Below are 14,177 nucleotides of genomic sequence, written 5' to 3' on the forward strand. Positions count from 1 at the left end.
TTAAGCGGGGATTTATTCATGAGTGATTAGCGGAGATCAGGAATGGAATCACGATGTGGGCCTGAAGGGTCTTAGCAGCTCGGCTATGGTTGTTTTGGCGAATGTAGCTTGACCGGCAATGGGGATTTCTCGTGAAAGTAAGTGCTCGATCGCCTGAAGGGCGGACGGACATTGAAATGTATCTGAGACTTCCTGTATAATGTCCGCCCCGGAATCTTACAAATAGAGTCCAATAACCACCCTATAAAGCGATACTATTCTGTCTGTTTGGCCTTTTGTAGACAACGGGTCTTAGGTGCAGGCCAAATAATCCTATAAAGCGATAATATTCTGTCTGTTTGGCCTTTTGTAGACAACGGGTCTTAGGTGCAGGCCAAATAATCGTATATGCAACATATCTATATAACATATCCTATGGGATAATATTGATTTTACTAGAAATTGTTTGTTACGGTATGGTTTGCACAGCTTTGTACGGTTAAATTAGATAATAATATTGATAACAAAAAAAAAAAACATGTATCACAGGCTCATGTGTTTAAATATACATAGTATATTGAATACTTTGTATTCAGGAGCCTTACCAATTACATTTATCGTGTCTCTCTGTCTCTTCAATCGGCAGCTCATGTCTGAGCGCAGTGGTCAGCAAGGAAGCATCTGGAGCGGATCTGGTTCTGTCCAAGGCCTCTCTTATAATAATGTACAGTTTTGAGAACGATGAGTCTTTCGCTTGTGTGTTACTAACCACGATCAGTTTCTCATTTATTGTGGAGCAATAGAAAATTTTTCGGTATATTTCTCGGTCAACTGTGTGACGTCATTGAAGACCTCTTTAGTTGTTACTGTTCAGTATTATATACTTTAAAATGCTATAGCATTTCTTTCTTTAATCAGGGAATCAGGTAAATGTATACTTACAGTGTCAGTTTACTTGTGGCGTATGTGAGAACTACCTAGTATTTCGGAATTGTTTGCACTAATATTATAAAGATGGTTTTTTAATTGTATGTTTGCAACGAATACACTCCATAGCTATTGGAGCAATTTCTAAGTTCCTTTCGCCATTAGAATCCTACATTATTGCTGATGAACATAGGTTATAGGTTTCAAAAAATGTTATGGATTTGTATGAAAACTTTGATAATGTAACTCAAGGTGTGAAATATAAATAAAAACTCCTACTACTACTTACTATTGACGTGAAGTAAATTAATGTACAACAGTTTTATAGAAGACATCAATATCTACATACACGTCTACGGATACGTGTAACATACAATAACATATCATCTATTGGGGCTTAGTAATAATTCATTTACAAAAAAGTTTCAAGTACGCACGAACTTTTATTAAACGACGCGTAACACGTTTAAGTGTTAGTTTATATTATATATTGTAAACACATAGTTGTTTATTTACACTCTTACACTCAATCAGTTATTATTTAACAAAGCTTGTATTCAGCAATATATCGCAAATGAACAAATCAACAAGAAAATTACAACACCTCTGTTGGGTAGGTTTAATTAACCGAATAACAAACAAGATGAATGAACTGTCAGTCGCTAATGCTCTGCTTGGATAAGAAGTGACAAGCCCCTTTCAACGTGTGTGGACGCTTGTATTGGGGAGATAAGCTGTGTTTTTGCAACTGATTTTAAACGGGAAAATAACAAATTGGAACCTTCATTTGTTTTAAAATTCGAAATTTAAAATTGTAAACTCTAAGTATAAAATGACACGCAGTAAGAGAAAATCTAATTTGTATTTTACTCAATTGTTTTGTTATTCCAAATTTTCATCGAGAGACATAATAAAATTATGTTCGTGCTGTAATTTTGTTTAGTTTATTCTATACTAATATTATAAAAAGGAATTTGTAACCCTTGTAACTAATGGACCGATGTCTGATGAATTATTTATTGAGAGCTGAAACTGTTATCAGACGAAAATTAAAAATATGATGTAGCAATTCAAATAGCTGTGTTGACAACTATAACCTTAATTTCTTAGGTATAGGCTGTTGTAACACAGCGCACGCATATAACTCAACCACACTCTCAAATACATGCGCACACACACCCATTAACAAACTCACACATTCAGGCATACTTCGAAGATACTACGCAAAGATACCGACCTTTGTCGTGGAAAGTCTCAAATATATATATAATAAAGTGTATCAAGATACAGTATTGGATCATGTTATGAACCTATACACTTTTTAAATATACCGTGGACTTCCAGCAGGATTCTGCACTTGGTCATAAGGCACGAACTTTACAAATACAATACATGTACATACAAAATACAATGTTTCTTCTTTATAATATTAGTATAGATAATACCAATAAAAAACATATGTTTGTACTTATTTATGTACACTTCTTTGGCTTAACAAGATATTTTTTTAAATACATTTTATATTTCGCCTTATTCTACGTTTGTAGAAAAAACGACACTAACAATAGAAAAAAGTATTTAAAATTTTATTATAACGCATTATCTAGTTAAATAAAGTTTATTTAAACAAAAATTCTAAAATGTTGACTATAGCTAACTTCAGGGTGTCGGTTTTTTTGTGACCTCGCGCGCCTCATTTTTTACAAATTTAAATCTAACGCGTGTACATTAATACACACACGATTCTTTATTTTAATTGTACATACTTAAAGAAGAAAACCTTCTTCTTTCGAACAAAATTGGCCCAAGAAAGCAGAAAATATTATGCGAATGTTAAAAGAATCTTTAATGATTGTCATTCGTATGTTAGTCAAGCGTTACTTGGAAAGGTTTTTGTAAATAAATAATGAAACCAAAAGTTTATCTCATTCAATATTTAAATTGTGATCCATTCTTAAAGCTTCTAAAACAATACCATTGCAAATAAAGTGTAATAGAATTGAAAGCGATAAAGTAACATTGAAAGCCGATTTCCGTTCAACAGCAACTTGTGAATGTATTATAAGCCCCTAAGCTGGTCGCTTCTGTAATGGAAATTTAGAATTGTGAGGTAGAAGCGATAGTACCATAGTAGTTTCGTGTATTGATTTTCTTTATTTTCGCTCGCAGACTTGAAATATGATTTATGATTCCTAGTGAATGATGCAATCAAGTTTTGTCTATACGAACTACGCGAAAACAAAAATCGCAGTAAATGTATAGAATGATTTTTTATTGATTTTGGCAATTTAAAATTTCAATTATACCGTAAATCTAATCTTAGAAGCGCATGTCGGTTTTGATTTGGGTGTAATTTGTGTGGGTCGTATCTCGTCAAGGCATTACCTAGTACCTTTATGGTAGAGTGTTTAGGCTATATTTTTTGACAACAACTATACATATCTTATTATAATGACATTTGTATGCCTATTTTGTATCGATTATTATATTTAATAATGAATTGATTAATTGACGTATAATGAAAAATATATAATGAATCGGACTTTCATCATCGGACGTCGAGGTTGAATACGAAATTCTATTCCTAGGTGATACCTCAACGTCCACCGTTCCACAACTGAGCGTTATTTAAGTTACTGCCGCTCACCACCATTATGTGGAACCGGCTGCCCACTGCAGTATTTCAGACTTAGGGTCCTTCAAGAAAAGTATGTACCTATTTTTAAAAGGCCGGCAGCGCACTCGCGAGACCTCTGACACGCAGTGTGTCATTCAGAGTTCATTCAGAGTGTCCATGGGTATCGGTAACATTAGACGAACCTCCTCCCCGTTATTCATCAGTTCTATTAAAAAAAAAACCTAAAGTAACAGAGTGCTGGCCTATATAACACAAAATCTCGCCTTTTTTACAGAACAAAAACTCATATATTTCTCTCCTTTTTTCTTCTTCATATTTGTATTAACAAAACCTATAGATAATAATTAATAAAGATTCACACTAGATCTGAAAAATTAATAACATAATTTACTTTGACACAAAGTGCTAGTTTCATTTTCTCGTTGGATTTCAATGCTAATGCGCTGTGCCAGGAAAGTGCTAGCCCTGGGCTATAACCAAACAGTTGACACTTACTAAACATAATTGTCATACATCATTATATATATATCATACATACATTAAATTGTGATTATTACTTAAGTCAATATTTGATTCGTGTTTCACCTTTAAAGTAAAATACGAATTTGTCATTGAGGAAGCCTTTGGCCAAAAAAGGTCACACATCAAGGAATGAATGATGAACACATGATAGAAATGTATTTGATTGTACGTATTGTATGAATAAGAGGCTTTTATTATCACAGTTTATTCTATTATGAGCGTTGGACCCCTAGTAAGCTGTTGACCATTTTTTTACGAACTCGGTATTTTTACAGTACCAAGTTTATATAACTTTGAAGCAGTTATGACTGTAAAAAACCATCCAAAATTGTTCAAAATATTCAAAGAAACTTGCCTAAATATACCGAGGGTTCCAACTGTGGGTCCCTGCATGCTCCACCACGATGTATTCAAAAAATTGTTACGTCATGGCTATAAAACTATTTAATCACCTCAAAACCATAAGTTTGACACCAATTGTAAATAACTTAACTGCGACATTATGTTAATGTTCTTATTATATGATATTGTAAAAATTGATATGACATTTGCAAGCCTATTTATTGTGCGGATATTTGTAGTTGATCGATCTAATTGTTATACACTATAGATCAGTTGGCTACTGGTTGCAATTTCCAACTCATCCTGGGGTCTTAGGTTCGAACCCGGCTGTGCGCATTTAACACTCACTCGTGAGGAAACCGACATGCCTTAGACCCAAAAATCCGCAGAAGGCCACCTACTTGAAATGATTACGGAACAAATACAGAATATTTGAGACCCAGACCTAAAAGCTTGTAGTGCCATTAGCATACATATTATTAATACACACGCATATAATATAAAAGTGTAACGCGAAATTTGTTTATAAAATTTTTACCAACCTTTTTAATGAGTTTAAATGATAACAAAGAGTCATTATAATCTTATTTTATTTAAAATTCATTTTAATTCAATGAAAAAACGGCCAACATAAAAAAGACGAATGTTTAATGATTATTATATTATGCATTGGACTACACACTATTATAATTAACGCCTTTTACAAAAAAAGACAACGAGCAGATTTGGATATCACTCAATGAAAATGGAATGAAATTAACTACATAATGACAAATGTTTCCGAATCCATTCCATTATGATTTATGAAGTCCTTAACAATATCAATATCTACAGCAGATCAGCGACACGCTTATACATATTATCGAACGCAAAACCATTAAAAATTTAAAAGCCGGTTACGAATTATTTCTTTCGCCATCCCTCTAATACGAGAAAGAAAACTATTCACACACATATTTACAAAGCATCCTTCACCGGAAAGAGCATTTTTATATGATTTATTTTGTTTATATAACATATTTAACAAAAGCGCCCAGAGCTTAATCGAGCGAATCTAAATATTATCATTCGTACCACAATTGCTTGTAGGTGATGAAGAAGTCGGTTTAGACCGAATCGACTTAATATAAAAAAATTATAATAATAAAAACTTGGCCCATGACAAATAGGTGGTGACAAAATTCATCTATCGCTAGTCCCTACAATTATTCCGTGATACATGCAGGGCAGCAATTATAGTATATAGTATTGTCTTTTGTTAACATGGCTTTTACACATTAATAAAACACTTTTTAAACGGATTGAAGCTATGTATAATACATAATTATAAGTTTATAATAATAATATATAGCTTCAATCCGTTTAAAAAGTGTTTTCTTAATTATAGTATAACCACAAAGGAAACCTTTAGTGATACAACTTGCTTTAGAAGCCCATAATGTAGGTTCTTTCAGAATAACAGATTTGTTAATTCAATGTAAGTAGAGAAATATTTAAGAAAAACACTTTTTGGACGGATTAAAGATATGTATTATTATTAAAACTTATAATTATTTACATAATTCTAAATTTTTAATTTTTTACCGACGTTTCGCGTGCTTTTCAGCGTGCGTGGTCACGGTGACTGAAGACACCGGACAAGGTGTTGAATGTCAAAAGTATCACAGCTGCAGAGAAAGTTGCTTTATCTGTATTTATTGCCCCGAAGTTGGTATCGACTAAAAGATGACGGGTTTTTGCAGAAATGACTCACGGTGTCCTCTATTTTCGCGGATTGTTTGTCTTGGGGTTTTAATTTGGATATTATTGGATCCCAGGTGTTTTTATTTTAGGCCGTCTTCTCTATTGAAATTGGGGTGTTTTTTTTTTATTTCAATGGCTTCGCGTACCAATCTTGGGAAGAATCTTTTTTCTTTCGCAAGTACTTTCGGTTGGTCAAAGCGTATGTATAAGATAAGGCCTATCTAGTGTGTGTTCACAGACTGCTGATTTTGTGTGTCGTCTATGTCTTATGTCTGCAATGTGCTCTAATCCGTGAGTCTGCTTTAATCCGTTCAAAAACTGTTTTTCTTAATGTGTAAAAGCTATTTTAACAAAAGACAATACTAAGAGAAATATTTATCAATTGTAAAGCTGTTGGTGACAGAAAATTGTGACCAATGAAATATTATGTTGCGAGACACCTTGTCATCACTGAAATAGTTGGGTTCAGCTAAAGCGATATGTCAGTTCATATATTACAACGAATAATCGTCCAAGTTTAGTTTTATGTTAATTTAATACAGAATTTACAACATTTTAACCTACATAGTAATCAAAAATTAAATGATTCAAATGCGCGCTTTCATTTTTATTTTTGAAGTCGCATCTCGCTGTTGGCCTTAAGGGCCTTTACAGCTCAGGTCGGCCTGAATTGGCGTTTTTCCCGCGGCTATCGCTAGAGCGTCTCCTGTCAGACTCGAACCTCGGATTGGGCCGTCGCGGGGTGGTCAATCGCCTGACGGGCATGACGGAAGCTCACTGGAGTGAGTGAAGGACGTAAAGGCCCTCGCCTTCCCTGGTGAAAGCGCGTGCTTTCGTCTAGAACACCCACGACGTAGTTGAGGAAAATGAAGAACGATAATTTTGATACAGATAACTTTACCGATTAAATGCAAAAGCGACCAACTATTTGGGATATAGAAAATCTCAGTTATAAAAATAAAGTTTTGAGAAAACGTAATTGAGAGGAGATGGAGTGAAATTTGTTCAGGAATTTGATGATAGGTGAGCTGCTGAACTGAGCCAGATGTAAACAGTATGCAGGACGTCGAGCGCCTGCAAAGCGCGGTGTATGCGTGCCACCAACGCGCGTCAAACGCAACGCCGAGCGCTCAATGTCTACTCGTTGCTAAGGTTGATTTTATTTGCCGAATGGGTATGTGTGCAGCCACAAACCCGTCCCTAAAAGCCTTAAAGGGCATTAAAATATCATACAAAACCAATGTGTCTTTGTCGAATTTATTTCATAATTTATAGCAACAACAGAATCTGGTTCGAAAGGGATTTATTAAGGTTGGCTTTGTTACAATTTATTGAGTATTGTAGCGAAGAAGTAGAAACCTGTCTCTTGAACAAAATTTAATAACCATCGTTAGCTCTTTATCGCTTTGAAATTAATTTAGTTCGGATAGTGGATTTTTGAAATAATGATTCAAATTTATTCTGGTAGCGTGTTCTTTAGATTCAAGGCCGCTTATGTAAATTTGGACGGCAATGTCTATTTACACACTTTATTATATTTAAGCTATTAAATGACAAAGAATAATAATAATATATAGAATGAAAAATATTAAATATATTAAATAATATTCATTTATAATATATTTATTATTATTATTTTTCTCTATAATGTATAACCTATTTCTAACACATAAATATAAAGTATTTACAATATCCTTAATCTACATAGTAATAATAAAAATGAAATAGCCAAATAGAAAATTAAAATAAATTTGAAAAGTTTGGTCCCTGTGGCAATGTACCATTAAGTCGCTGTATTGTGATACTTATATGTTAAGCGAAGACAGCACCAGCTCTAGTGTCACCGGTACTATCTACCAGGCCAGCTTAGTAATTATTCGACTATGGGTACGCACAACAGACAAACACAATTTTGGAAGTTAAACCTCTTTTGGCGCGTTAGGGAAAAATTATGTGTGTCAATTTTTACAAGTTAGCAAAGTCAATATTTAAAAATAGAATTTATTTAATTATATAGAAATAATTAAACCTAATAAACCTAACCAATGTATTAAATACCTTTTTCTATTGATAGTGTAGTTTTTTCTACAAACGTAGAATAAGGCGAATGCAAAAAATTTAAAATGATTTTTCTTGTTACGCAAAGAAGTATAACGTCTAACGCATTTACATAAGTATAGACATGTTTTTTTTTGTATTCTATCGTGCATTTTCGTAGATTTATTGCGACCTCTTTGTCAACAATTATCATATTTCAGTAAAAAACAGCAGCAGAAACTGGTTGGAGATATATGAAAGTTAACATTTGATGACTATACAAAATTATGATGTACAGTATACAGATGAATCCATTATAAAATACCCAAACCTTCCAGGCAGACGTACCTAGGAAAATTTAATAATATGTATGTAAGGATAATATAGTCACAGAAAAATTTATTACATAACGTTATAATTGTACTTTATATCATAATTGTACTCAACTAGAATATAACCTGGTACTTACAGTTTACGATTTATTAGGGGTCTATAATAATAAAATTCAGAATCTTGCCATCTCCGTTTAAAAAACTCAGTCTAAAACTTTAACTTTGCACGAAATGACGTAGGGAGACGTCAAAATCCCATTTGACATTTGAGTCGAACAACGCTGACTCTCTGAATCTCACCCTAGGACCGTAACCCTTCAGCTGGACAAATTAATTTCACATAAATTTTGATTTAATTGAATCAATCCCATTACATAAATAGTTAATGCATAAATTAACATACACCAGTGATATACGGTAATCGCGTTTGCGGATCAGGGATAGATAATTTACATTGATCCTACTTTGTTAGTGTGCTATCAATACGGATAGGGCTGCAATTAGTTCCCCAGGGTTGCCGCAAGATATTTATTCCTTGATGGGAACAATTTGTATTTCCACGGGGAATGTGTCCTAAATGGGAATGTCTATAATTACACATTTACAGCTAATTTTATTAAGAGTTGACAAATACCGAAATTAACACGAGCCTGGTAATAAATTTAGACACGGGAGAATCATACGTGTTAACGCGAAATTTCCAAGAACAAATTGTGATCTTAGTAAAATGTCATACAACGTAATTCTAAGTTTGCAACAACGTCGTATATTAAAATAACTTCAAAAATTATACAGTGTCGATTATTTTTGATTATTTTATAACTATTTTGAATTGTGTAAACGTAACTGAATATCCTAGTTAAAGAATATAAAATTCCCTTGTTTTAATAGTTTTGGCATAAAAGATATTTGATTGCATGAAAATTCCTTTAAAAACTGTAATGTAAATAATCAATTTTCAATTTCAATCTAAAGTTAGAAATTCTTTTTTAATAAAGTCTCAGAAGCTCTTTTGTCTCTGCCTTTTAATAAATTTAAGAAATGTATTAAAGAAAAGCTGTGTAAAAATTCTTACTATAAAATTAACGATTATCTACTTGATATGCTAAAATTTGCGATATTTGTTTTACAATAAGTGTTGTTTACCATTTTGTATGATGGTTTGCTATTTTAAAAGAGTATCGAGAGCTTTTTGGCCGGCTTTTTCTCTCGTCCTACACCCTCTGTCCTCTTTGGTGATGATGATGTGGAATAAGTCATATCTATATCTTATATTCCATAAGATATTTTTTTAACCGTGCATCTAAAAAGGTACGTCATATTTTCATGTCATTTGTTTTCGGATGAACATGGTACGTAAAACGTTGTAAGGTTGACTCCATCGTGCATAAACATGGCGTGTTATTAAAATGTTGAATATCGAATTACAATTTCAAAGCCAAACTTTACTTATGAATAATTTGAAATGATTTTAAAAACCCTGTTAACTTAAAAAAATACATTTCATGACATGCCAAATTTAACCATATCAGTGGCGTATAGCCGGAATTTAAAACATATGAAAAACGGCCTAAAATGAATTCATTAGTCAACGCTTTAACAATAAATACCAAAACCAACGAAAGAGCACAAATCCCCTAAATTGATTCTATTCCAATTTAAATTTACAACTTATTTGAAGAAACTTGAATCTGCGTTTTGGAGGTTGATGATTATTGCAGAATAATTAAGACGGGTTGCCGTCCAAGTCGGAATAACTGTCTGCCTTTGTCCATAATTGCTTCATAATAGCTTAGATTTACGTACTCTTATTTTATGTAGCACTAAGAAATATTTCGGATATTTCAAAACAACAATTCTTTCGCCAAAATTTATTTTTATTAGAATTTTATGAAGAGTATTTACAATGTTCTTAACTTACACAATAATAATTAATAATTGATAAAAATAAAGTTTAAAAAGTTTGGTCCCTATGGCAGTGTGCCTTTAACGCTGGGAGCATTTCCTCGCTGTATTGCGATACTTATTCGTTGAGAAAGCACCAGTGGTTTTGCCTATTTACTATCTATGATGCGCCAACCTTAATATTTAATTAGCGTCTGTGCACTTGAACACCACGGCCCAAGAGTGTAATCCAATTTATTTATAATTTAATACATTAAATACAAATATTTCTTCAGGATTCATATCAAACTAAATCTTTCGTTTTTGTTTTATTTGAAGTACTCTTTCGTCTCTCTCTCTCTAATATTGTTTCCTCTGTGTGATTAAATATTTGTATATATTTCAAGAATAATTTCCGATAAGTAACCTCTCGCGGTAATTAACAGCTTCAAATTATAAATAAATAGACGTTTAATATGTTAACTATTAACATGTGAACTATTAACAATGAAAGAATGAGCATGTTCTTTACATACATACTCAAACACGCACACACAGAGACGCTTTAGATCATTACAGTTGTTTTTTAATCCAATTAATAATCATAATATAATAATGAGTCTTTATTGAGGCGTACAATCCCAGAACAAATTAACATTGTTTAAAGTAAGGGCCATAGCATTATCGTATCAAAATGTAAACATACAGGCAAGAACTAAATTCTCACCTACGGTTATGTTAACGAGAATCGGCAAAGATTTATCGCTAGGCGGTTCCGGCGTCGTTTACACATCGACATTTTAGTAAGAAGATACTTATTTACGAGAAACTCCACTAGTATAAACATTCATCTAGACCTTTTATCGATTGCATCTAATTTATTGATGGCTGAATCGATGTCCAACTTTTTGGGCTTAGTTTTCTTAGTTTGGATTGGCTTTGATGTTAAATCGATTATATCCATAACGGAGTCTAAAATTTTAACACAATAAACTTTCCATTGCGAGTCAATTCTCGCCAAAGTGGAGATCGAGAGGTCTGAATGTTTAGAGACAGAAACTTTTTTATATTCTTTCGATAACGTACAGTCGAGACGAGAAACACTCTCCATATAAATGGGCCTTAAGTATTGTATATTATATATGTAAAAATGACAAAAATATAATATAAATGATAAAAAATCCTTTAAATTTGGCGCTGCGATACTATTTAGTTCACTGAACTGTATAGAAGTTACGAGTGTTTGCGGAATCCACATTCGTTTCCGTTTGATAAATTCTTGTCTTAGAAGAAAATATATAATTAAATCGCCTTCATGCACTGCACTCATGGTAGCAACTGGCCCAAAACCTCAAAATACGATTATTGGTTTTGAAATTCTGTTCACACGGACACAATAAATTTTCCATTGCGAGGCAATTTTCGCCAAAGTTGTGTTGTATTATAAATTATATACGGAAGAGCGAGAGGTGTGAATGTTTAGACGACGAAACTTTTTTATATTCTTTCGATAATCGTACCATCTGAATGTTCCTTAAGTTAATAACGATGTGCGTGTGAGTTGGCTAATGTTTATGACACACGTATCAGCCTCCACAATTTTATTCTTAATCAGGAACATATCAGACGCGCTGCACAAGACATTATACTTAATTCAAAAGCAAATATAAATATTTGTTTGCAAAGGCACACCAAACTTCCATTAGAAAAAACTACCCGTTTATGTCTTCAAAAACCAAGTAACAGATTGTATTGTCTTTTGTTAAAATATCTTTTACACATTAAGAAAAACACTTTAATAACTTATAATTATTTACATAATTCTAAATTTTAATTATTTTCCGACGTTTCGCGTGCTTTTCAGCGTGCGTGGTCACGGTTGTGAAGTTTTTAATAATAATACATAGCTTTAATCCGTTCAAAAAGTGTTTTTCTTCAAGTATCAAATTGTTAGCTTCTAATATTAATTTAATTAAATTCTAAACATTTTTATTAAACATAGTCTTATGAATCTTGCTACAAGTGCGCATTCATTTGACTCGTTCGGTTGTTTACTAGTTGTTACGAATTGACTCGACCATCTTCCCGAAGTGGGATGGTCGAGTCGGAGGAGGGAGTTGTGATTATAAAAGAGGTTGTGACACATGCGCACGGGCCTTTTCTTTGTACAAGTTTGAAGTCATACAGTTCACGTAAAATCAGTGAAGTAAATTATAGTGAATTAAGTCATCATTGAAGTGTTTAATTTCCTACCCTAAGAACTAAATCAACTACCGCTAACAAGATTCTCAAAGCAGACAATGAATATTTAATTTAAGATATTTTTAGTGTTTAATATATAAGTTCACACTGTATTCCACTATCTAACCAATCTGCACCTGTCATCACAGATTTCATGTAAAGTTTTTAACGCATTCTTGATTTCGTCAGTCCACCTCATAGGAGCTACAGAGTCACGCTTCCACGCATTCCACGCTACCAAACAACATTGCGTTTAAGCATATTCACAATTAATTAATTAATCAATGGCGCTACAACCTTTTTAGGACTGGGCCTCAGATTTCTGTATCTGTTTCATGATCACCTGTTAATCTAATAGGCCTTCAACAGCCTTCTGTGCTTGACACATGCCTTGACTTTTTGGCTCTAAGGCAAGCCGGTTTCCTTCACCGTTCGAGCGAATCTTTAATGCGCACATATAAAGAAAGTCCATTGGTGCACAGCCGGGGATCGAATCTACGACCTCAGAGATGAGAGTCGCACACTAAAGGCACTAGGCCAACACTGCTCGCACATAATATTCCATAATATACACCTTTATAAATATATAACTACTATGATCTTAATCTGTAATCTTTACTCCGACATTTTCAATTCCCCTCGCAAACTCTTCATAAAATAGATATCCTTAGAACACTATCAGACATTAAATGTCACTGAATCACGAATTTCAACACGCTTCAGTACACACAAATACATTTATAGATATGAGTGCAGGACATCACTGTTTGCAACATATTCCTCGCGAGTTGTTATTTAAATCAACACTCATTATTATTTTGCCAATGATGTTCTTGAGAATAACCTTTAAAATTTCATTTCAATGAACTTAGTTTTATATTCGTTCTTCTAAAATTCAATTTTAATAAAAAAACAAAGACAAAATTCCGTGAAAGATGACTTAGTAAATTTATTTCGACATGAGATCAAATTAATTTAGTTTTTATTTACGTTAACTAAAAAAAAAATTAAATGCCTTTATAGCCTTATTAAACGAGGATTATGAGTTCATTGTTATTGTTGCCATGTTACCAGGTTACCAATATTGGTGTTTATTGGCGTTGTGTATAGCCTGAGTCTTGAATTATTCCAGCCTAGGCTTTCGAATTATACGATAGACTATTCCAAAGTGTCCACGTATCTACGCACGACTATGGTTTCCATTATTTGTATTTATGTAAGCCCTTAAATGCACGCATGCTTAAAAATACGACATATTAAGTACACACACAAATTATATTATAACATAGAAATTACATAATTCACAATTTTAATGTATTAAAGGAAAACACAAAAGCAAAAACATAAATATAAAAACAGCAACATTAAAAAAAACTTAAACGTCATCAAGAGCAAAATATACAACATTATTATAAATATTGTCATTAATATTCGTGATATAAGTGTAAGAGCGAGATAGCCTATTTCGTAGCCATGGTAACTCTGCCGTCTTAAATGCTCGTTAAAGAAGAAATAATTAATGTTTAGAGAGA

General features: G+C 32.9%; 1 protein-coding gene across 1 annotated transcript in view; it reads left to right on the forward strand.

Moving 5' to 3' along the window:
- Nucleotides 1-14,177, forward strand: part of LOC123714073 (lachesin-like) — a 78,913-nt gene that overhangs the window by 21,234 nt on the left and 43,502 nt on the right. The window lies entirely within an intron of this gene.

The sequence above is a fragment of the Pieris brassicae genome, chromosome 9 (genome assembly GCF_905147105.1).
Source record: "Pieris brassicae chromosome 9, ilPieBrab1.1, whole genome shotgun sequence".
In the NCBI taxonomy this organism is placed as follows: Eukaryota; Metazoa; Arthropoda; class Insecta; order Lepidoptera; family Pieridae; genus Pieris; species Pieris brassicae.